This window comes from Giraffa tippelskirchi, chromosome 6, assembly GCF_054371585.1.
Source record: "Giraffa tippelskirchi isolate mGirTip1 chromosome 6, T2T-mGirTip1v1.2.pri, whole genome shotgun sequence".
Classification (NCBI taxonomy): domain Eukaryota; kingdom Metazoa; phylum Chordata; class Mammalia; order Artiodactyla; family Giraffidae; genus Giraffa; species Giraffa tippelskirchi.
In genome coordinates this window covers 128,330,264-128,353,422 of record NC_137280.1, presented here as the reverse complement: position 1 = coordinate 128,353,422, position 23,159 = coordinate 128,330,264, and the positions used below count along the sequence as shown (strand labels likewise).

The 23,159-nt window shown below is 39.1% G+C and overlaps 1 protein-coding gene and 1 non-coding gene across 3 annotated transcripts in view; both read right to left on the bottom strand.

Annotated features, from left to right (window-relative positions):
• Positions 1–23,159, bottom strand: part of KCTD16 (potassium channel tetramerization domain containing 16) — a 333,749-nt gene that overhangs the window by 230,680 nt on the left and 79,910 nt on the right. The gene's annotated exons all lie outside the window — the stretch shown is intronic.
• Positions 21,265–21,371, bottom strand: LOC145511772 (U6 spliceosomal RNA). Its single transcript, XR_014058153.1, has one exon. It is a non-coding gene; the product is annotated as a U6 spliceosomal RNA (small nuclear RNA).

Below are 23,159 nucleotides of genomic sequence, written 5' to 3'. Positions count from 1 at the left end.
ATACATGAGCAAACATAATCATATGATATAATTCTAAAAGCAAATAACTGAATTAAAAATATACACATCAAAACTTATAATCCCCTAAGAAATATTCAGACAGAAATCATATTGTAGAACAACGTCATTTCCTTTTTTAAAGATACACACAATAGTTCCATACATCATCTATAGATACATATTAGAATTTTCTGAAGACTACACATCAAATTCGTAACAAAGTTAACTCTCGGGAAAAGAGGTTGGTACTGGGTTTGAAACGAAACAGTCTTTAAGAAAAAATTTGTTCATGTATTTTTTATGTAATTAAAAATTACTTTTAAACAAAGAATGCAACGAACTATATTTCATCTGGAAATTTTCCCAGATTTTGACTTAAAAAAATCCTAAAAACACATCACCTGGAGAAACAATGTCAGAGAATAGAATGCTCATCCTTGCAAAAAAGGCTTTTCTCACAACCCAGGCTATCTTAGAATATTAATCTCGGAGCTGCATTTTAGGAATTAGGAGTCCATTCTACACCGTTCAACCACAGTCCTAAAAGGATGCCCAACATCACATTTTCAAGTCTTTTGAGCAGATCATTATTTAATTTCACTCCCACAACCCACCTTACCAGAAGCCTACATCCTTCACCACCCAGTGGCCCCAAAGCACAGAATGACACCTATTTATTTTTAAATTTAGGGAAAATTAAAACTAATTTTATCTGAGAATCCTGTGACACCCTTTGGGATAATTAGAAGGACCCCGCAGTATCACAAAAGCAGAACTGGGAAAGCGTTGGCTTGTATCGTTGCCATGGGAATCTGCCCCCTAAAACCACCTAGCTCTGGAGAGAACCAGAGAAAGGGGAGAAATCTCAGAAGGTCTGTAAATAGGGCAAGGCAGAGTCACAGAGTACAAAATACCAGTGGGTCAGAAGCTTGGCCTTCCCCTGTCTGTCCAGGCAACATGACACGTGAAAAAGGAAGGCAGAGCAGCTGGCTGTCAGATGCAACGAGTCCCCTCTGCGCAGATCCATTGTGCAGAATCACACGCGGATGGAGGAAGAGCAACTGGGTGGTAGGACTGTTATTCTCCACAGGTGTCCAGACCTGGTCTCTGACCAACTGTGTGATCACAATACAGGGAGCCCAGACCACTGCTTTCCTCTCTGCTGTTAAGAGCACCAGCCTCTCCATGGAGGTGTATTATGTTTCCCAATTTTAATTTTAGCATCTACACTTTGGCAATTTGCATTTAAATGTGTTGTCAAAGAACTTCCAGAAATCTTTAATAGGAAGACCGATTTGCATTTTAATATGCTGTTAAAGAATTTCAAAATATCTTTTTTTAGTGTGAATACCTATTACCAGAGGAACGGCCACAGTTAAAGAAATTATAATTACCTGGGTACAATTTAAACAGAGCTGGCTTTCAGAAGCACTGTGGCTTTGTTGGACTTTGTTAAAAGTTCCTTGTAAAACAGAGAGTCCGAAAGAAAAAAGAAACCTTCTGATTCATGAGACTTTGAAGGTTGAACTGATACCTTCAAAGGTATAGAAATCCAAGCCAAGAAGTGAGTACACAAGGGCTGAGGTTGGAGTTAGTTAAAAGAAAGGAAGATTATCAGAAAGAGGAAATAGGGAGATAAGACGTTTCATGCTGTCCCTCATCAGTGCATCAACCAACCCTCTCCTCTCTGCTGAATTCCATAGACTGAATTCAGGCAGGTCAAGTCCAGACAACACGTACAGTGAATATTTCTGCTGCTCACCATGCTCATACAATATTTCATAAGAGTAATCATGATTCTGAATAGACACTTCAAGTTTTCGTGAATTCTGGAGAAATATTGATGAGGTCACAACCTAAAGTTCAGAATAATAAAAAGTATTATACATCCCATTTCCTCTGCCTCCTCAAATAACTCTGGGTTACCATGTCTTAGCGTGGCACTTTAACTCTTGGTTGAATCTATCCGCTATCATGATTATACAGTGTAAGTGAGAAATAGATTTAAGGAACTAGATTGATAGACAGACTGCCTGATGAACTATGGACAGAGGTTTGTGACACTGTACAGGAGACAGGGATCAAGACTATCCCCAAGAAAAAGAAATGCAAAAAAAGCAAAATGGCTGTCTGAGGAGGCCTTACAAATAGCTTTGAAAAGAAGAGAAGCAAAAAGCAAAGGAGAAAAGGAAAGATATACCCATTTGAATGCAGAGTTCCAAAGACTAGCAACGAGAGGTAAGAAAGCCTTCCTCAGCCATCAATGCAAAGAAATAGAGGAAAACAATAGAATTGGAAAGACTAGAGATCTCTTCAAGAAAATTAGAGATACCAAGGGACCATTTCATGCAAAGATGGGTTCAATAAAGGACAGAAATGGTATGGACCTAACAGAAGCAGAAGATATTAAGAGGAGGTGGCAAGAATATACAGAAGAACTATACAAAAAAGATCTTCACAACCCAGATAATCACAATGGTGTGATCACTCACCTAGAGCCAGACATCCTGGAATGGGAAGTCGAGTGGGCCTTAGGAAGCATCACTACGAACAAAGCTGGTGGAGGTGACGGAATTCCAGTTGAGCTATTTCAAATCCTAAAAGATGATGCTGTGAAAGTGCTGCACTCAATATGCCAGAAAATTTGGAAAACTAAGCAGTGGCCACAGGACTGGAAAAGGTCAGTTTTCATTCCATTCCCAAAGAAAGGCAATGCCAAAGAATGCTCAAACTACCACACAATTGCACTCATCTCACACACTAGTAAAGTAATGCTCAAAATTCTCCAAGCCAGGCTTCAGCAATACGTGAACTGTGAACTTCCAGATGTTCAAGCTGGTTTTAGAAAAGGCAGAGGAACCAGAGATCAAATTGCCAACATTCGCTGGATCATGGAAAAAGCAAGAGAGTTCCAGAAAAACATCTATTTCTGCTTTATTGACTATGCCAAAGCCTTTGACTGTGTGGATCACAATAAACTGTGGAAAATTCTGAAAGAGATGGGAATACCAGACCACCTGATCTGCCTCTTGAGAAATCTGTATGCAGGTCCGGAAGCAACAGTTAGGAACTGGACATGGAACAACAGACTGCTTCCAAATAGGGAAGGGAGTATGTCAAAGCTGTATATTGTCACCCTGCTTATTTAACTTATATGCAGAGTACATCATGAGAAACGCTGGGCTGGATGAAGCACAGGCTGGAATCAAGATTGCCGGGAGAAATATCAATAACCTCAGATATGCAGATGACACCCCCCTTATGGAAGAAAGTGAAGAAGAACTAAAGAACCCTTGATGAAAGTGAACGAGGAGAGTGAAAAAGTTGGCTTAAAGCTCAACATTCAGAAAACTAAGATTATGGCATCTGGTCCCATCACTTCATGGGAAATAGATGGGGAAACAGTGGAAACAGTGGCTGACTTTATTTTTTGGACCTCCAAAATCACTGCAGATGGTGATTGCAGCCATGAAATTAAAAGACACTTACTACTTTGAAGGAAAGTTATGACCAACCTAGACAGCATATTGAAAAGCAGAGACATTACTTTGTCAACAAAGATTTGTCTAGTCAAGCTATGGTTTTTCCAGAAGTCACGTATGGATGTGAGAGTTGGACTATAAAGAAAGCTGAGCACAGAAGAATTGATGCTTTTGAACTGTGGCATTGGAGAAGACTCTTGAGAGTCCCTTGGGCTACAAGGAGATCCAACCAGTCCATCCTAAAGGAAATCAGTTCTAGGTGTTCATTGGAAAGACTGATGTTGAAGCTGAAACTGCAATATTTTGGCCACCTGATGTGAAGAGCTGACTGATTGGAAAAGACCCTGGTGTTGGGAAAGATTGATGGCAGGAGGAGAAGGGGATGACAGAGGATGAGATGGATGGATTTCATCACTGACTCGATGGACATGAGTTTGGGTAAACTCCGGGAGTTGGTGATGGACAGGGAGGCCTGGCGTGCTGCACTTCATGGGGTCGCAGAGAGTCGGACACGACTGAGCGAATGAACTGAACTGATCTGCTATCAACTTTTTCAACTATTAAAGGCTGCACTCCAGAGTAACCTTTTACCTTCCCAAGCTACCTGATTCCCACACATCTTGCTCCCTGAAGACTTCCTACCATAAATTCCATACACTCTGAGCTGGACTGAAGAAGGAGAAACAGTGTGAGGAGAAGGAAGTAGGGACAGAAAAGAAAATGAAGAAGAGGATGATGAAGACAAGGAGAAAGAGAAAAGGAGAAGGAAAAATTCAGAAATTCTATCTTTTGAAAAATCTTTAAAAAAAATAAACTTTATTTTTTATTTGGCTGTGTTGGGTCTTGGCTCGCAGGCTCAGTAGTTGCTGGCTTACAGGTTGCATGTGGGATCCCAGTTCCCATATAAGGGATTGAACCCAAATCCCCTGCATTCCAAGGTAGATTCTTAACCACTGAACCACCAAGGAAGTCTCTATCTTTTGAAAAATCTTTTAACCTTTCTCCTCAAGGTAATTCCCACTAGTCTAGTAGCTAAGGCTCTGTACTCCCAACGCAGAACCAGGGTTGGATCCCTTGGCAGAAAACTAGAATCCACATGCCTGAACTAAAGATCCCACATGCCACAACTAAGACCCTGCACAGCCAAATAAATATTCTTAAACACAAAAAGAAACAACAACAACAGAAAAAAACTTTTCTCCTTAAAACACCCACATGGTTTTAAATAAATAATGTCTCCTTTTATTGAATGAAATTACCTCTAGAAGCTTCCAGATGAGTTTATTTTGCAAATGATGCTTTTGTATTGCTAAAAAATAAAATAACTAGCCCAATAATGGGATTGCTTATGCTGAGCCCCATATTATCAAACGGAAACTTAATTAAGGTTTTGGCTTTCCCAGAAATGGAATCTTAAACCAGCCAATCAGAGACAGCTGATCAGTATTAGTTAGGTCATCTGCCTGAAGAAAGTGTTAGTTGCTCAATCATGTCTGACTCTTCTGTGATCCCAGGGACTGTAGACTACCAGGCTCCTCCGTCCATGGGATTATCCAGGCAAGAATACTGGAGTGGGTTGCCATGCCCTTCTCCAGGGGATAGATCCCTGCCATCCTCTCTTCCCCCATATCCTCTGCTTTAGCTCCTCTCTGAAGCACCTAGATACTAGTATTGGATACACATTTCCTGAGTTGTTCTGCAGATATTAAAAACCCTTCCCTCTCCAACAAATGGAAGATGTTTGCTACCTGATGACCATAAGCATGTAGACCCAGGCCTCCTGTAGTCTAAGGACTGATAATGTTAATCTCTGTGACATCCTGCTACCTCACCATCAGCCAATTAGATAATTCTACATGAGCTGAGCACAGACCCTGCGACCCCCATCCTCTCCCATTTGGCTTTTAAAAGTGCTTTGCAGAAACCCTTCAGGGGGTTCTGGGTTTTTTAGGGCATGAGCCACTGTCTCCCTGCACAGAGTTGCAATAAATCTTTCTCTGCTCTGACCTTTCAGTTTGGCCTCACTAAGCATCAGGCATACGAACTTACCTTAACATAACTCCCTTGTCCCTGCTCTCTCTGGCTCTAAAAGTCATTTTGCACTGCTCCTCAGAGCTCCTTCCTATTGGCTAGTTTGAAAGCTTCCTGATTAGATTGATTTTGCTCAAATAACCTTAAAATTTTAATATGCCTCAGTTCATCTTTTCACAGGTCTGGTGACTGAAGAGGGAATCCAAGGAGACCCCCTCCACCCCACCCCACCCCACCCCACAGGCCTCAGGGGCAAGGAGCAACAGGAGTGAAGTTACCTGCAGAGCCCCTGGTGTCACTGCTTCCTCACTGCCTCAAGGTAAGTTCCCTCCGATGCTCCATCCAAAGCTTGTGCCTTGGGAGCTTTCAGACTGAGCATTTCTTATCCAGCCTGGATCCTGAAAATGGCAGGAGTTGGGCTGAATCTGGTGTAGAAATCAGACTTTCAGGTGATGGATCGGGTCTGACTTAGAAACAGGACAGGTCTAACTTAAGCTGGACAGGGTCCAGAATGAGGCCTCGGGCGAATAAAATTTTGTTTGAAGGCTGAACAAGCAGGTTAAGCTTATTCAAGATAACAGAGAATTAGTGGTCACAGGGCTTCCCAGGTGGCTCAAGTGGTAAAGAATCTGCCTGCCAATGCAGGAGGCACAAGAGATGCAGGTTCAATCGCTTGGTCAGGGTGATCTCCTGGAAGAGGACATGGCAACCCAGTATTCTTGCCTGGAAAATTCCATGGGCAGAGGAGCCTGGCGTGTGGCAGTCCATGTTAGTGACTGAGCAGGGCTCCTAAGCTAAAATGAAACTATGTATCCAGAGAGAAAGAAAAAATGGTTGGAAGCCATTGAGAAAGCATTTACTAAAACATCCTAAAGACACAGAACTCTAAATCTAGACTATAGGTATTTCTTGATGTCCATCTTTTAAAGCTCTTCTTTCTGATACTAAAAAACAAATTGAGGACCATGTAGTGGGATGGGTGGGTCAGCCTCCACAGCATTCAGGCTCTAACCCCATTCTTTGAAAAATTTAAAGCAACTGAACTTTTCTTACAAATTGAGTTTTTACAACACCAGAACTGTGGCTCTAGAAACAATCCAAGACCCACCTATCCTTTTGTGTTAGTGGCAAAGAACACGCCTGCCACTACAGGAGATGTAAGAGACAGGGGTTCAACCCCTGGGTTGGGAAGATCTCCTGGAGAAGGACATGGCAACCCACTGCAGTATTCTTGCCTGGAGAATCCCGTAGACAGAGGAGCCTTGTGGGCTATAGTCCACGAGGTGACAAAGAGCTGGACAGGACTGACGTGACTTTGGCAGGTATGCACTCACATCTCGCCTATTCATCTCAAAAGGCTTGTAGAAATTGTAAATATCTAGAATTATGAAACAAAATCATTCTTGGTGAAACTTACAATCTTTCTCTGGTCTTTTGAGATGTAAGTCTTCTACCTGGTCTTCTCTAGGAACCAAGGTTACTTTTATCAAGAGAAAAAAAAAAGGAAAGGCTATTTTGAAAACTAGGCCTATAAAACATCTTAAAATTCTTGTTCAACTGTTCTTTTAAAAAACTAGTGAACTTTGCATTATCATGGCTAAAATCTTAAAGTGAAAGTGATACGATATCTGTTTGTGTCTATATGTATGTTTATGTATATCTAAGTATGTATGCTATAGATGTCTGATGTTTTACTACCTTCAGATGCTATTACCAAAATTAGTTTGCAAAGAGTTCTATTTAATTGGCTTAAAGACAAACAAGCATTGTATAAATCAAGTCTACTCACAGAAATATAGAAGTTTTTTCCAAGTTCATATGATCTAGGATAATCTTTGGTAAATAAAAGGCTGTTTATTTTTTAAATTAAAACAGGCTTATCTTTAGAGTTACCGGCATTAAATATAATGCTTTTATTATACCTAAGTTTACTAAAAGTTAAAAAAATCTTATGCTAATTCTGATAGAGAATTTGTCATCAAGAAAGATAACGTAAGATGATAATTAGCTGTTTAATGTCTTGTGAGATTTTCATGACTAATCTAAACATAACTGTTAAGAACAAATGAACTAAACAGATGTAAATAAAAGTTTATAAACTTTTCAATAATGGTTATGCTTTATGGTGTGTCTAAGTAGTTTCCAAAGTCTTTTTGATAATTTAAAAACTTAAAGTTATATTGAGCTAAATAAAATAATTGATATTCATTGACTATCTAGATTATTTTAAGATAAAATCCTGAAATATTAAATATTGAACATGATTTATCCTCCTTTGTCTTCCCTTTACAGAAGGACTTCGGGTATATTATTAAACATGACTTGTGAAACATTGGAAAACTTAATATGAAGAAGAATGTACTTTCAGAAATTATAAAATGTGTTTATAAATTTGCCAATCCACAGAATTCTATTGTAACGAACAATCCACAATTGCTTACCTCTCTGCTGTCTTAGCTCAGTCGGTAAAGAATCTGCCGGAAGTGCAGGAGTCCTGGGTTCAATTCCTGGGTCAGGAACATTCCCTGGAGAAGGAAATGGCAACCCACTCCAGTATTCTTGCCTGGGAAATCCCATGAACAGAGGAGCCTGGAGGGCTATACTCCTCCGGTTGCAAGAATCGGATATGACTTAGCGACTAAACCACAACCTGCCTTCTTAGGCAGGAACAATTATCTACAATTAATAAGCAAGAAAGTTGGGATACAGAAGACTTAAAGAAGGTATTCAGTGTCATGCAGCCCATGTGTGCTGTAGCTTAAATTCAAACCAGGCCATCTGACCAGAGCTCAAAACTTTCACCACTAAGTCAATCTTATCCTTCTTTAAGAACCCACCATCTTTGGCAAATGCTTAGAATCTCTCCTTGGGAGTGATGAGGAGTTTCATGAATCATCCTTACTTTCTTGCGTGGCTCACCTTGTGACCAGAAAAATAGATTTTACAATGAGCACACACAAAGCATGTATGCCAAGAAACACAAATCAGTGGATTAAAATGCTATGGGGGAAATTCATACTTAATAAGGAGCAGATGGACTAAAATATCTTTGTTGTAGGACAGGGAATATAAGTCAGCAAAGAGGTTAAATAAAGAATTGATTCAATGACTTCTTCCCAGAGATGAGCAGAACATCCAACTGCTGGCTATTAAAAGAAACAGCAACTAGAAATCTTGAGCGCCCAGCGGGCTTGAGCTTTGTGCACAATGCCTGTTAAGTGTGACACTGAAGCTGAAATTTTACACACTAGGTGGGCTGTTACAATAAATTCATTTTTGTGTTACAGATTTTTTTCCCCAACAGGAAAAAAAAAAATACTGAGATGGGGAAGGGTGTCAGGTCAAAGCCTTGATGTTCTCTTATTAAGATTTTTTAAAGCCCATTAGAGTCTCAGGCTTTTGAGGCGATTGTACAGTTTTTGATAAAACATTACCCAAGTGAGTTATTTATAAAGCTGTAGGAAACTGCAAACTCTGGTGAACAAATCTTTTTGATGTCCTCATCTCCTGCAGGGCTGTTTTGGTGCCACCCTCTGTTCCCTTCTGCAGATATTCTGGGCCCTCTTTGGCTATGGCTGCCCATTTGCCTCAAAAGGCAGCCCAGCCACCAAAGAAAAGCAAAAGATAGGAAAAAGGTATCCAGTCAGGATGTCCCTCTGAGCCCGTGTCCCCTTTGCCACCTCACCCAGTCTGGGAGGCTGCTGAAGAGAGATTGCTGTTGTTGTTTAGTGGCTAAGTCATGTCCAACTCTTTTGCGACCCACCGGGCTCTTCTGCCCATGAAATTTTCCAGGCAAGGATACTGGAGTGAGTTGTCCTTTCCTTGTCCATGGGATCTTCCTGACCTAGAGATCGAACCATCAAAGTCTCCTGCATTGGCAGGCAGATTCTTTACCAGCTGAGCCAACAGAGAAGCCTGAAGTGTGATTAGACAGTGGGAGAAAGAAGATTAAGACAATGACGCATATACATATATAGTTGTTTTCTAAATAGAGCCTAAATGTGTTAATAATGTGTATCAGTCACCAAAGTTCCTCCCAACCCTTTAGAGACAACTCATTAAAAAAGTCTGTTTCACAGTCTCGGAAACATATTAATATATGGATGTCTTTTGTTTTAATGTCACTATTATCAGACCATACAAAAAAATCTGAATCTGCACCATTGGAGTTTTCCTTTTCATATATGAAGCCCTTTTTGAGGCCATGTAACTCTTTTCCATTCTGTAAGAGAAGCACTTGAAATATTGGCACCAGACAAATCTATAATAACTTTAATTTCTACTCCCATCCCTGTTATGAACTTAACACTCCTGAACTTGTTTCTTCAGTGTGACAATACAGATAATAACAACTACAATTTAGAGTCTTTGTGAGAATTGGAATTATTACAATAAATCACAGCACCTAATACATCTTGGCTACCTGATGCAAAGAGCCAACTTATTGGAAAAGAACCTGATGTTGGGAAAGACTGAGGGAAGGAGGAGAAGGAGGCAACAGAGGATGAGATGGTTGGCTAGCATCACCTCCTCAACGGACAAGAGTTTGAGCAAACTCTGGGAGATAGTGAAAGACAGGGAAGCTGCAGTCCATGGAGTCACAAAGAGTTGGACACAACTTAGCAGATGAACAACAAATACATCTTGGGTATTTAGGAAGTGTAGCTACTATGATGATAGCTCATTTAACACTGTTGAAGAGTCTTTTAGGAACCAACAAGAGCCTTCTAGGAACCAACAAGTGTTTTCAGCACAGGAAGACAACTTCATGGATTCCTAGTCTTCATGGGGACTATAGTCCTTAAAATGTATTAGTATTCATACTCAAGTTGAGTGGAGCTGGTGGGAATGGATAGGAGGTTGTTTCAAGATTGAGGGTTATCTTCTTAATTGCATTGTTTCCTGACAAAGTGCTATAACAAGATCATGTAATCCCAATCTCATACCATAATATTGAAATCAAATGATGGTAGAGCCATTCTCTGTCTGAATAGAGAACTCTTTAGGGAGGGAGAGGAACAGTAGCTGTTATCAGTGGAACAGCAGGTTATCACATTGGTGTGGATGGTTATTGTTCTACTTGCTGTTGTTGCTGTTTTTTAAACCATCTAGCCTGCCTGCGGTTAAGGTAATAACATTGTACAGTGCTTATGTTCTGCTTTGGAAAAAAATGTAAATAGACATTTCCCACACCTATATCATTCTTATAAGTAGATAATTATCTCCCGTTACCTCTTGGTTTGCTATGGCAATAGATTCAAAGCTGTATCCTCTCACTGAAAATTAGAGCACAATTCAATCTGCTATGCTTTTATTCCTTGACAGTAGGAAGGTAAAGAGCCTTCTGTAAGGAGGCTCTTTACAGTGTGTAAAGAGCCAGAAATTGTATACCTCTGGCAAGTAAGAAAAGTGGGGTTTTAAATACACGATTTCCAAAAGGAAACTTTATTCATCTCACTATAACTGGCCGAAATTCTATGAAATTGTATTTAGTAAAGATATGTCTTGTTACTTCATAAGTGTGGTCCTCAATATTAAATGTATATAAATTTTGAGCAAATTAAACTTTTTTTTTGGCCGTGCCTCATGGCTTGTGGGATCTTGGTTCTCGGGCCACAGCAATTGAACCCAGGTCCACAGCAGTGAAAGCACTGAGTCTTAACTCCTGGACTGCTAGAGAATTCCTGAGCAAATTAAAAGGAAAGGTTTCATATTTAAAGTCATTCTATTGTTAATTGTTTTTAATAAATGAAACCATAACCCTTTTTTTCTTATGTAAATTTAGATTTACACATGTATGAACATTTTGAGAGTCAAAATCATCATATTTATAAAAGAAAAAAAAACCTCATGTATTAAATGCATTTGTTCTTAAATGGTGATCATCTGTTTTTAATTTTCAGCTTTATGCTATAAATATTTTCCAGGATCATATTCCAACAATAAGCATGCACAATTCTTATAATGAGAAGAGTATAAAAATAAATAGTGTATATACATATTTATTTTTTCTAAATCATTAATTTTTAAATTAATTTCATTTATGTATGTATGTATGTATGACTTTTCAATTTTACTTTAGAATTTTTACATAACAAATAGTAATAGAATATATGGGTACTTTACCATTTCTAATTATTTAAAAGAGAAACTCCCCATTAAGCACTAGCTTATCTTTGGCTCCTTCAAACCTCTGCTGATCTTCCTTTTTTTTTTTTTAATGAAAAGTGAACAAATCTCAGGATCAGACCCTTTGAACAGAAAATGATATTTGGCTGGAATTTAATATTATGTTAGTTATATTTATTTCTATGCCTTCCTTCATGGAAAATTATGATCATTTACCAGGTAGGATTGGAATATAAAACTTCCTTTTTAACAAATCTTTTGAAGTAAAATATATAAGATTTAAATATATATATATATGTATGCTAAAGGTCATACATGGATTTTGACAAAACCCATGAAATTGAAATTAATTTAATTTGAAAATGGAATTATGACAGTGTGAACAATATTATTAATCTTGATTCCCTTGCCACCTACAGACATTTCCTGCACTATTTTGTCTCCCATGCTTTGAGAACCATTGGTCTAAACCAGCTTGGGTAAATGAACAGTGCCTTCTAAAAGACCTCCAGAATCAAAGAATTTACAATTTTTCTCATACTTCATTACAATGATTATCAGGATGACCACACATTCCAGTTCAGTGGGTGTCCATTCCACTGTTACCCCTGCATAATCATCAATCACATTGCCTTTTACACTCCAGTGTATCCTGATTCGTGACAATCCATGATTGCTCATTCATCTGCTCATCGTTTTTTGAGCACCTACTCTGTACCTTCCTCTGTGATAACAACTGAGGATAGAAATGTGAGTAAGATAGTTTGCAGCCCTCAAAGAGCTCACAAACAGAAAATCCGGGCAAAGGACCACTTAATGTCAATACAAAGTGATGAGATCTGTGCCATGTGCTGTTAGGGGTCCCAGGGAAGGATGACAGATAAATCAAAGGAACACTGCAGTTCTCTCCATGTAAAGGGCAAGACTAGCTAATCAGGGACGAAAAAATTGGATGAATCAGCTCCACAGTAGGAGGTAGGTCTTTGCTTTATAATACAATGTTTTACGTTGAATTCCTGAGTATTTAGGGAACTGGTGTGGTAAGGATTAAAGTAGGAAGAACACATACAGTTTCCTACTCATATGCTTTCAGTGGGTGTAAGGCATGAGAAAACCTGCCCTGCCTGGTGAATCTTATATAAAAACAGATAAAAATGTTTCCTAAGGAAGGATATTCTCCAAAATTCACTAGTTCTAAAAGATGAATCAGATCATGTTAACACCATGCTTAAAACCTTTCTTGGTTTGATCATGGTTCTCAGAATAAAATCCACACTGCTTCCCAGGACCCACAAGCTCTGCCCTTCCTCTGCAACCACATTTTCTGCTAGTCTCAATCTAGCTCACTAAGCTTTGGCCATCTTTCCATATGCCAAATGTTTTTCCCACTTGAGCTCTGGTCTTTACTTTGGCTGTTCCCTCTGCCTGGAGCACTCTTCCTCCTGTACTTTGAAAATCTAACTCATTCTCATGCTCCAGGTCTAAGGTCACAAGTCACTCACTTACAGAAGTCTTCCCTGATGTATCCATTCCCACCCACCTCACCTAGCTCATGATGTTTATCATCTACACATGACTGACTCAGTGTATCTGTTTCCTGTTTACTGTCTTTCTCATGAAGGGAGGAGCATGACTGTAGTGTGTTTTGAGGTCTGGCACAGTGAGCGGCAAAAAAATAACTAATAAATATTTGTTGTCTGGATTAATAGACAAGTTTGGGGGCATGAAAGAAAACATGGTCAATTATTGAATCAAAATAATTCATTAAGATTGTTAAAAATAGTCATGTTCTGTCCTCGCTCAGCTTTGAGTGAGCTAGGAAAGAAGAGAGCTAAAGTCTGCGTTTCCAGGTATGTGGCTTCTTCGTGAGGCTGAGAAAAGGCTGACTAGAGGAAGCCTCCCTGTAAAGATTAAAGAAGAAGGTTATTCATCCTTTCAATGGTACTTGCTAAGGGATGCAATGCGTCTGTTTCTGTGGCGAGGCTGGGAGGTATTTTTTACACTTTGAATATCCATTTTCAGATTACATGAAGGACTTCTCAGGTGACCTTGAGTAAGTCATTTAGGTAAGTTTCTGTGTTACTTAAAATGAACCATCTCTATAGAGAGAAGTGATGAGGTTTGTTAATTTACATTTGTAAAACACTTTGAAACCTCTGGATGAAAGAATTTCTGCAGAGAGGTACAAAGGATAAGGTAATATGTTGGGTCAAATTTGACCCTTTCACAGAAGCAGAGAGGGAGAAGGCAGGCTTGAGGACACTTAAAGGGAGCCTCTGGCACATTCATTTTTCAAGTTAATCTTCTTCTAAGAAAACCCCCTGCTTTCAAGACATCAAGTGTTTTAATCACACGTATAAGTTATTATTCTAATAATTATTTTCCTTCAACATTTCTCTCCTAAAATCCCAGCTTTGTGTAAAGGGAATCTTTGGATGGGGGCAGATTTGCCTGGGAGGTTTTCCCTTCACAATGCTTTCTTTAGTTTGTTCATTTTTACCCTACATAAGTGATATCAGGTCTTAAGTGTGACAGTCTTTGTGGCTGAGCTGATTGGGACCCAAATGAGGTCATTTCATCAATTCCTGACAGATGTTTACAAGGTACAGTCAGAGATGAGAGTATGCTTAGGAAATAGAAAAGAGAATTTCAAAGAAATTTGTCAGTCTCTGAGTTAATTATATCCGTTCATAAAAATGGTATTAATAGTTACTTAAGAAATAATACCAATAGGATAGAACATTTTCTGAGGATAATGATCTCTTTCAGCAAGGTAAATACAGACTCAAAGGTAAAGCTTTAATTGTGAAACTGTCATGGCAAAAGCTAAGCCTTAAAAAAAAAAAGGCAACCACTTTTTCAACATGCCACACCAAATATATACTTGTGTTGTGCCCATGTAAGTATATAGCTTTCTTACATTTTTCTTGATCTCACAGCTTTGTTTTCTTCGTGTGGGAGGTAGGCACTAAGCAACTGTATTACTTGCTCTCAGGCATAGGAAGGGCTTATCTGCCTTCTATACCTTGCCTCCCTGGAACAGGACTGAATTTCTTGCTCCTTTTAATGGATCCAGGTACTTGTCCTGGGAAAACTGTTCCCTCATAAGGCTACAGATAATGGTGTTCCTTCTCTATATGTCATATCTCTGAGATTTTCTTTAAACTTACCCTTCTAAATGCTCAGAGGCAATGCACAGATGAGATTTTTCCAGGTCAAACCCTGCACGCTATCCAAGAGCACACTCTAGCTGATCACTAGTGCATCCTGGACCATATCTATGATTCCAGTTGTGTGAATATTGTACATGGAGCCACAGGGGTTGCCCCTATCCAACCTTAGCACTCAGGATTTCTTATCTCCTGATACATGAACTATGTATATGGAATGAAGCCAAATCTACTCCCTGGTCACTGGGTGCTCATATTTCCCCTTGTGTACCAAAGTTTACTTAGCCTTTGAACTATTTTCTGAATAGATGCCAATCACTTACATATGGACTGGAAAGATGGAGTGCAAAGTCCCCAGGGACTGAATTGTAAACTCCTGCTCCACCTTAAGATTCATCACCTTAACAAGACAGTATTGAATATGTTGACATGATAGAAAATGGTTGAAACACTAAATTCCTGTGGTCAAGGTATCCTAAACAAACAATACGATGCTGTTTAGTTGCTCAGTCATGTCCGACTCTTTGTGACCCCATGGACTGTAGCCCACCAGGTTTCTCTGTCCATGGGATATCCTAGGCAAGAATACTGGAGTGGTTTGTCATTTCCTTCTCCAGGGAAATTTCCTGAGCCAGGGATCAAACGTATGTCTCCTGCATTGACAGGCAGATTCTTTACCACTGAGCCACCAGGAAAGCCCAAAGAGTAAGATATTATAAGCAAATGTTATTTCAAAATAAGTAATGACTGCAGGTTTTTCTCTAGCTTTTGGTAGGACACCTATTTGTCCTGTTTGGTTGGCAAAGAGCCTGATCATCTTGACCTGAAAGAAAGGAACTCAGGGTGTCATCACCATCATCTACTCAGACAACATCAAAGAGCAGCCACTGAGTACAAAGCATGTTATAACATACATGGTAAGAAAACATACTTTCTCTCTCTGTAAAGGAAGGAAATCTTTAAAGGATGAATTCAAAGACATTAAAACACCCATTTTTGAGTCACTTAACTGAGTACAATGCCAACAGCCAGGTTTGGGGTATATAGAGCAGCCTGCAAATGGGTGAATTTTTGCCTCCAAATACTGGTTCTGTAAATTGTCTCAGAATCCCCTACATTTAGAAACAGCATCAAAATCCTGCAGTGACTATAGGAAAGGAAATGGCATACCATTAGTTTAGAAGATCATCTCAATTTGAGATTGATCAGGCAGCATCTATGTTTATGTCTAACCTGCTAACCCATTGACTGTTCTCAAAAGGATATACATAGAACCTGCTACAGCTCACCAAAAGTTTTCAGTTAGAAGTGTGGGGTGGTAAAGAGTGGAACTTTGAGACGGCCTTGGATTTGAGTCCAGTTTCCCTGCTTACTTAGAGTCATCTCTCTCTGTAGGTAAGTGACTAATCTTGCTTCTACTCCTTCATCTCTAAAATGGATAAAATAGCATTAAACTCATAGAGTTGTACAGAGGAAATGAGATCAAGTGTAAAAAAGTATAGTATGGTAATAGAAAGTTGGAAAATAGTAAGTACCCAAGAAATAGGAGTAGTTCCTTATTTCCCTCATTTTGAAGTAAAGGGGACTTAATTGTGTCAGGGGACTTCCCTGGCAGTACAGTGGATAAGAGTCCATGTTTCAACTTCAGGGTCATGGGTTCGATGCCTGGTTGGGGAACTAAGATCCTGCATGCAGGATGGCACAGCCAAAAGAAAAGTGTATGTCAGTGATTGAAGGACATAAGGACTTGTAATAATTGTGATTTCTTTCCCCTATGAACTTGTGCAAATGCACTTAAGATCTATTTTAATTTTATGGCAACTGTATACAATCATGCATTATCTCTAATATTTCAATCACAGCATACATTGGTTATACTTTTAAACACACTAGATTTTGTAAGCTCCCAGCTGAATGAAAGGTTCTTGAGCACAAGGGCTGTTAGCCTCTGTTCACAAATGCACTTTTGAGTTCAGTTCATTTCAGTTGCCCAGTCGTGTCCGACTCTTTGTGACCCCATGGACTGCAGCATTCCAGGCCTCCCTGTCCATCACCAATTCCCAGAGTTTACTCAAACTCATGTCCATTGAGTCGGTGATGCCATCCAGCCATTTCATCCTCTGTCATCCCCTTCTCCTACTGCCTTCAATCTTTCTCAGCATCAGGGTCTTTTCCAATGAGTCAGCTCTTCGCATCAGGTGGCCAAAGTATTGGAGTTTCAGCTTCAAAACCAGTCCTTCCAATGAACACTCAGGACTGATTTCCTTTAGGATGGACTGGTTGGATCTCCTTGCAGTCCAAGGGACTCTCATGAGTCTTCTCCAACACCACAGTTCAAAAGCATCAATTCTTCAGCACTCAGCTTTCTTTATAGTCCAACTCTCACATCCATACATGACTACTGGGAAAACCATAGCTTTGACCAGACAGACATTTGTTGACAAAGTAATGTCTCTGCTTTTCAATATGCTGTCTAGGTTGGTCATAACTTTCCTTCGAAGTAGTGTCTTTTAACTTCATGGCTGCAATCACCATCTGCAGTGATTTTGGAGCCAAAAAAATAAAGTCTGCCACTGTTTCCCCATCTATTTGCCATGAAGTGATGGGACCGGATGCCATGATCTTAGTTTTCTGAATGTTGAGTTTTAAGCCAACTTTTTCACTCTCCTCTTTCACTTTCATCAAGAGGCTTTTCAGTTCTTCTTCACTTTCTGCCATAAAATGTACTTTTAGGGTACATTTAAATGTTGTCATGGTTTGATCATAGGTATTTATCATGTTATTCAAGTTAGTCATTTAAAAAATACATCTAACACTTGAATAACATGATAAATACCTATGATCAAACCATGACAACACCTATCTACTCATTTATAAGTTTTTTTGAGGGCAGGAACTACAGTATGTAGGTACTTTATTAAGGTCCAGGGTACTTAGAACACTGTATTCACACAGCTGTTCTTCCCATGTCATTGGCCACTGTGTCTTGATTTAACATATTTTATTGTTTCTAGGAAATAAGATTGAGTCTTCTGACACACAGCAAATATGCTATGTTTGATACATAAAAAGATAAATAGTCTCAAACAGTATAAATGTTGGTGAAATTGAAACACTGGAGTATAGCTCAATGAATTAAGAGAGATGTACACAGAGTCCAAGGGAAAATGTGGTTACAGATGATCTAAATAGCTCCTAGCAATCTAGGTCTTCCAGCTTTCTGGGGCTGATAACATGATGTTGGGGCATCCTAGGTGAAGTTGGTGGTTTCAAATACTGCACCATGATAATCTGACCTCCAAGAGTCTAACAAGAAGCTATGCCTAAACTTCTGCTAATTACTCCAAGAGATGAATAAAAGGGAAATGGTTTCTTGAAACAATTTTAGGATTTGCAAACTTGAAACAAATAGTTTGTCTTAGTGATTCACTAACCATGGGAGCCTTCAGTTGAACGGGTCCTACCTTGCAGATAAAAAATGATTAGTTTTATAATTCATGAACATTTATAAAAACTTTCTCCTACAATTATCTGAAACCAAGGCTACTCTACTGTGGTGGTGGTGGCAGATGTGTTTTAGAATAAAAACAATTCCTTGAATTCAGTATTTCAATATTGCGCTTTGGGGGACATTGGGGTAAGTAATGCAGACAACTCTGTCCTCTAAAAAATATTTGGGAGGGATGCAGATATATATATATCTGAAATATAAAGTATAATGAGATAATCTAAAAAAATCTTAGCGACTATGGTCTACATATTGCTTGCTTCTTCCAAGGAGCAAGCATCTTTTAATTTCATGGCTGCAGTCACCATCTGCAGTGATTTTGGAGCCCAAGAAAATAAAGTCTCACTGTTTCCATTGTTTTCTCATCTATTTTCCATGAAGTGATGGGACGATCTCAGTGATGCCATGATCTCAGTTTTCTGAATGTTGAGCTTTAAGCCAACTTTTTCACTCTCCTCTTTCACTTTCATCAAGAGGCTCTTTAGTTCTTCTTCACTTTCTGCCAAAAGGGTGGTGTCATCTGCATATCTGAGGTTCTTGATATTTCTCCCAGCCATCTTGATTCCAGCTTGTGCTTCATCAAGCCCAGCATTTCGCATGATGCACATATTGCTTAAAAAAGGAAAAATTTTTGCCATAGTGTTCACCTTGTATATTCTGATATTTCACTATTCCCCACTCAGAAAGATTGTTAATAGCTTAGAGATTTTAAGTTATCAATAAACATTTTCTCAAGTTCTATATGGATGATGTTGATCACACTTACTATCTGAGCTTCTGTTTCACCTAATGTATATAATCCCATCGATGACTGGTTCCAAATAGGAAAAGGAGTACATCAAGGCTGTATATTGTCACCCTGTTTATTTAATTTATATGCAGAGTACATCATGAGAAATGCTGGGCTGGAGGAAGCACAAGCTGGAGTCAAAATTGCTGGGCGAAATATCAATAACCTCAGATATGCAGATGACACCACCCTTATGGCAGAAAGTGAAGAACTAAAGAGCCTCTTGATGAAAGTGAAAGAGGAGAGTGAAAAAGTTGGCTTAAAGCTCAACGTTCAGAAAACTAAGATCATGGCATCCAGTCCCATCACTTCATGGCAAATAGATGGGGAAACAGGGGAAACAGTGTCAGACTTTATTTTTCTGGGCTCCAAAATCACTGTAGATGGTGACTGCAGCAATGAAATTAAAAAATGTTTACTCCTTGGAAGGAAAGTTATGACCAACCTAGACAGCATATTGAAAAGCAGAGACATTACTTTGCCAACAAAGGTCCATCTAGTCAAGGCTATGGTTTTTCCAGTGGTCATGTATGGATGTGAGAGTTGGACTATAAAGAAAGCTGAGCGCCAAAGAATTGATGCTTTTGATCTGCGGTGTTGGAGAAGACTCTTGAGAGTCCCTTGGACTGCAAGGAGATCCAACCAGTCCATCCTAAAGGAAATCAGTCCTGAATATTCATTGGAAGGACTGATGCTGAAGCTAAAACTCCAATAGTTTGGCCACCTGATGCGAAGAACTGACTTACTGGAAAAGACCCTGATGCTGGGAAAGATTGAAGGCAGGAGGCGAAGGGGATGACAGAGGATGAGACAGTTGGATGGCATCACCGACTCTATGGATATGAGTTTGAGTAAGCTCCGGGAGTTGGTGATAGACAGGGAGGCCTGGAGTGCTGTGGTTCATCAGGTCGCAAAGAGTCGGACACGACTGAGCGACTGAACTGAACTGATGGCTCATATTCTTCACAGGCAATAGTATTAAAGTCCTAAAATTCTAGTAAACTATGATTTTCCTTTAGACCAAAAACTTCCCAGTTTGGTCACTAAACCTCTTAGGACTTCTTGTTGCTTTTGCAGTGTTGCTAAGAAGGTGTTCCTTTTTGTCTATCCCAAGGGGAAGTCAGGTAGACAGAGTATCACTAGTAAAAGGTACCTTGGGGAGTTTTTGGAGATCACAGTTGCTTGTCTTCCCTGATACTGTCCTTCCTAACGCAACACAGGTAATAATGAACTTATGGATGTAAATTTATATTCTGTTCCTAAAAACTAACTTACAGGTGATTCTGTTTGCAGAACCCCAGAGAGATTTACTTCCAACAGATAATCTGACAATCTGTCTCTTACCACAATACGTTGCAATCTCCCTGATCACTGTTTTTTAATGAGATAAAAGAGGTCCATAGAAGTCAACTGTTTTGATTAAGACTACAGCACTTAGAGTAATCAAAGACTTTCTTTGTCTTTCGATTCCAAATAGTAGGAAGAGAATGGAAAATATGATGTTTGTATCATTTCAAAGAATCACCACTGCACTTTTTTCTTCTGTTCATATGATGCTGTACCTGTCCTCACAGGTAATTTTTGGTCGGTGAAGAATACAGTTTGAGAAAGGGGGCATCTAGATCTGATATGCCTGGATCCAAGCCCAGACAATAGCGACATAATCCTATTTTATCCAGTGGGGGTTTGAAAGCATCTCAGTACAATTTGTGGAAGCAAAAGATGGAAGAAGTACAGGCCTGGCATATACAGTATTATTATCTCCCTGAGTGATTATAAATGAGCCAGGAACCTACTTCTAGAAATATATTTCTGCCAGTAATTATCTGTATGACTTCAGTTAAACCACTTAATTTCTCCAAATCTCCACTTTATCATTTGTAAGAGAGTCAGACATTCTCAAAGGTTTTTATTTGCTCAACATTCTATGATTGGTTTGAAAAGTGAAAGAGTTAGTCACTTAGTTATATCTGACTTTTTGTGACCCCATGGACTGTAGCCTGCTAGGCTTCTCTGTCCATGAAATTCTGCAGGCAAGAATACTGTGGTGGGTGGCCATTCCCTTCTCCAAGGGGTCTTCCCAACCTAGGGATCAAACCTGGGTCTCCTATATTGCAAACAGATTTTTTACCATCTGAGCCACCAGGTAGCCCCAAAAATATGGAACACTTCACAAATTTGCATGTCATGCTTGTGCAGGGGCCATGCTAACCTTCTCTATATAGTTCAAGTGTTAGTGCATGTGTTGCTGAAGAGAGCACTTAATTGATTAAGGCTGTCCTCTTTGATAATGTTGATAATTTTATATGTCCCTCGATTGTCTGAGGCAAGATGAAGTGCTTCTAGAAATGAACTCACTCTGAGCTCCAGGAACTACATTTTTTCCAGAGACAAAGGTGATTTGGTTTCTTCCTTCAACATCAGAAACTAGTTGGAGCAAGAGGCTTCAAAAAGGAAGAAGGAGTTCTGGATGGATTGCCCCCTTTATCTTAAGGAAAGCACTTTCCAGATAAGGTAGTGAGTGCTTGCGTGTGCATTTGCCAACCAGATTGGTTTTGTCCAGAGACCTATCCAGGCCTTAGATACATAGATCCATAGACAACAGGTTGTTACCCTAGAGATGCCCACAATCAACTGCCTGCTTCTTTCCAAAGTCCCAGGTGGGATCAATGGTGATTTAGTAAAAACGTATCTGACAACAATCCTTTTTTAAATCCCTGATAAACAAAAACAGAGACTTTTATATGAAACAACTGTTTTTAAAGGTCTAAGTATAAAACATGCTTTCAGATTCCATTTGCATTTAATTTGGTATCAGTAGACATATATTTTATTCTCTTTTAGAAGCATTTAATCTATTCAGGTTAAGTACCTTCAAAGAGCCACCATTTCAACTTGTAATAATGGACACTTTTTTAGGATAGGAGAAAGCCTGTTATAAGTTCCTCTCCAATCAACTATAAGGTCTTGAGAAAACTACAAAAATATGACCACATGATCCTCTTAAAAAAAAAAAAAGATTCTGTTATTTTCTATAGCCACATGGAGGCAAGAAGTTTATTTCTGAACACCTCAAAAAGGTAAGAAGGGTTCCAAGTATTGAAATTATACAAAGTTCTTCCCTATTTTTTAAAAAGGAAATAAAATTGATGAATATACAATCACCTTGATGAGGCAACTTGTATAAAGTACATGCTCTGTGCCAGTCACAATTCTGGTGTTCATGAGGACACACGAACACATGAAGTATCCTAGTCCCTGAAATGGGTGCATTACACTACTCTCGCTATTTTTACAGCTATTTGAGGATTATCATAATAAAAAATGTTTACCGATACCCACTTTCAATATTCCATAACTAGAAGAGAAGTGATATATAGGATATCTTTCTGTAATATATAATCACATAGTATGTAAATATGTAATAATTGTAAGTGGCAAGGTAAGAGAAGAAAATATGCTGGCTTGGGGATAAAGATGACTATGAAAGGGGGTTTGGTGTGAGACACAGCAAGATGACCATGAATCTTCAAGCATACAATATCCTGGATGGAACTGGGATCCCTTCCCAAATGGATACATCTAAATTACAATACTATTAATTCTCCTCTATTAAGAGACTTAGATACAGCTCTGCATATGTCTGGCTTTAAACAACAGGTCATAGAAATTACCTACTGAGTTCCTTGTGGTCATTGACCAAGTGAGTTCCTAATAGTAGCGATATCAACTCCTAGTGAGGATGGAAAAGAGGAAGAGCAAGGGGGAGGAGAAAAACAAGATAGAAGGAGATGAGAAAAAAAAAAAAAAAGAACCTGCCTTAGGCTGCAATCTCCATGCTGTAATCACTGAGTTAGAGACAGTTCCAGATGGATGAAACTTCTCTGACACTCAGCCTTTGCCCTGAAACTTGCCTAATGTAGCATGATCTAGTTGTATGTTTTTTCCAGCAAAATGTTCCATTAAAGTTTCTGACATGAGCCTCATAATCACACTGAAATCCAAGAAACTCAGTAGAATGATTCTTTGTGATCTGGTTGAACCCCACT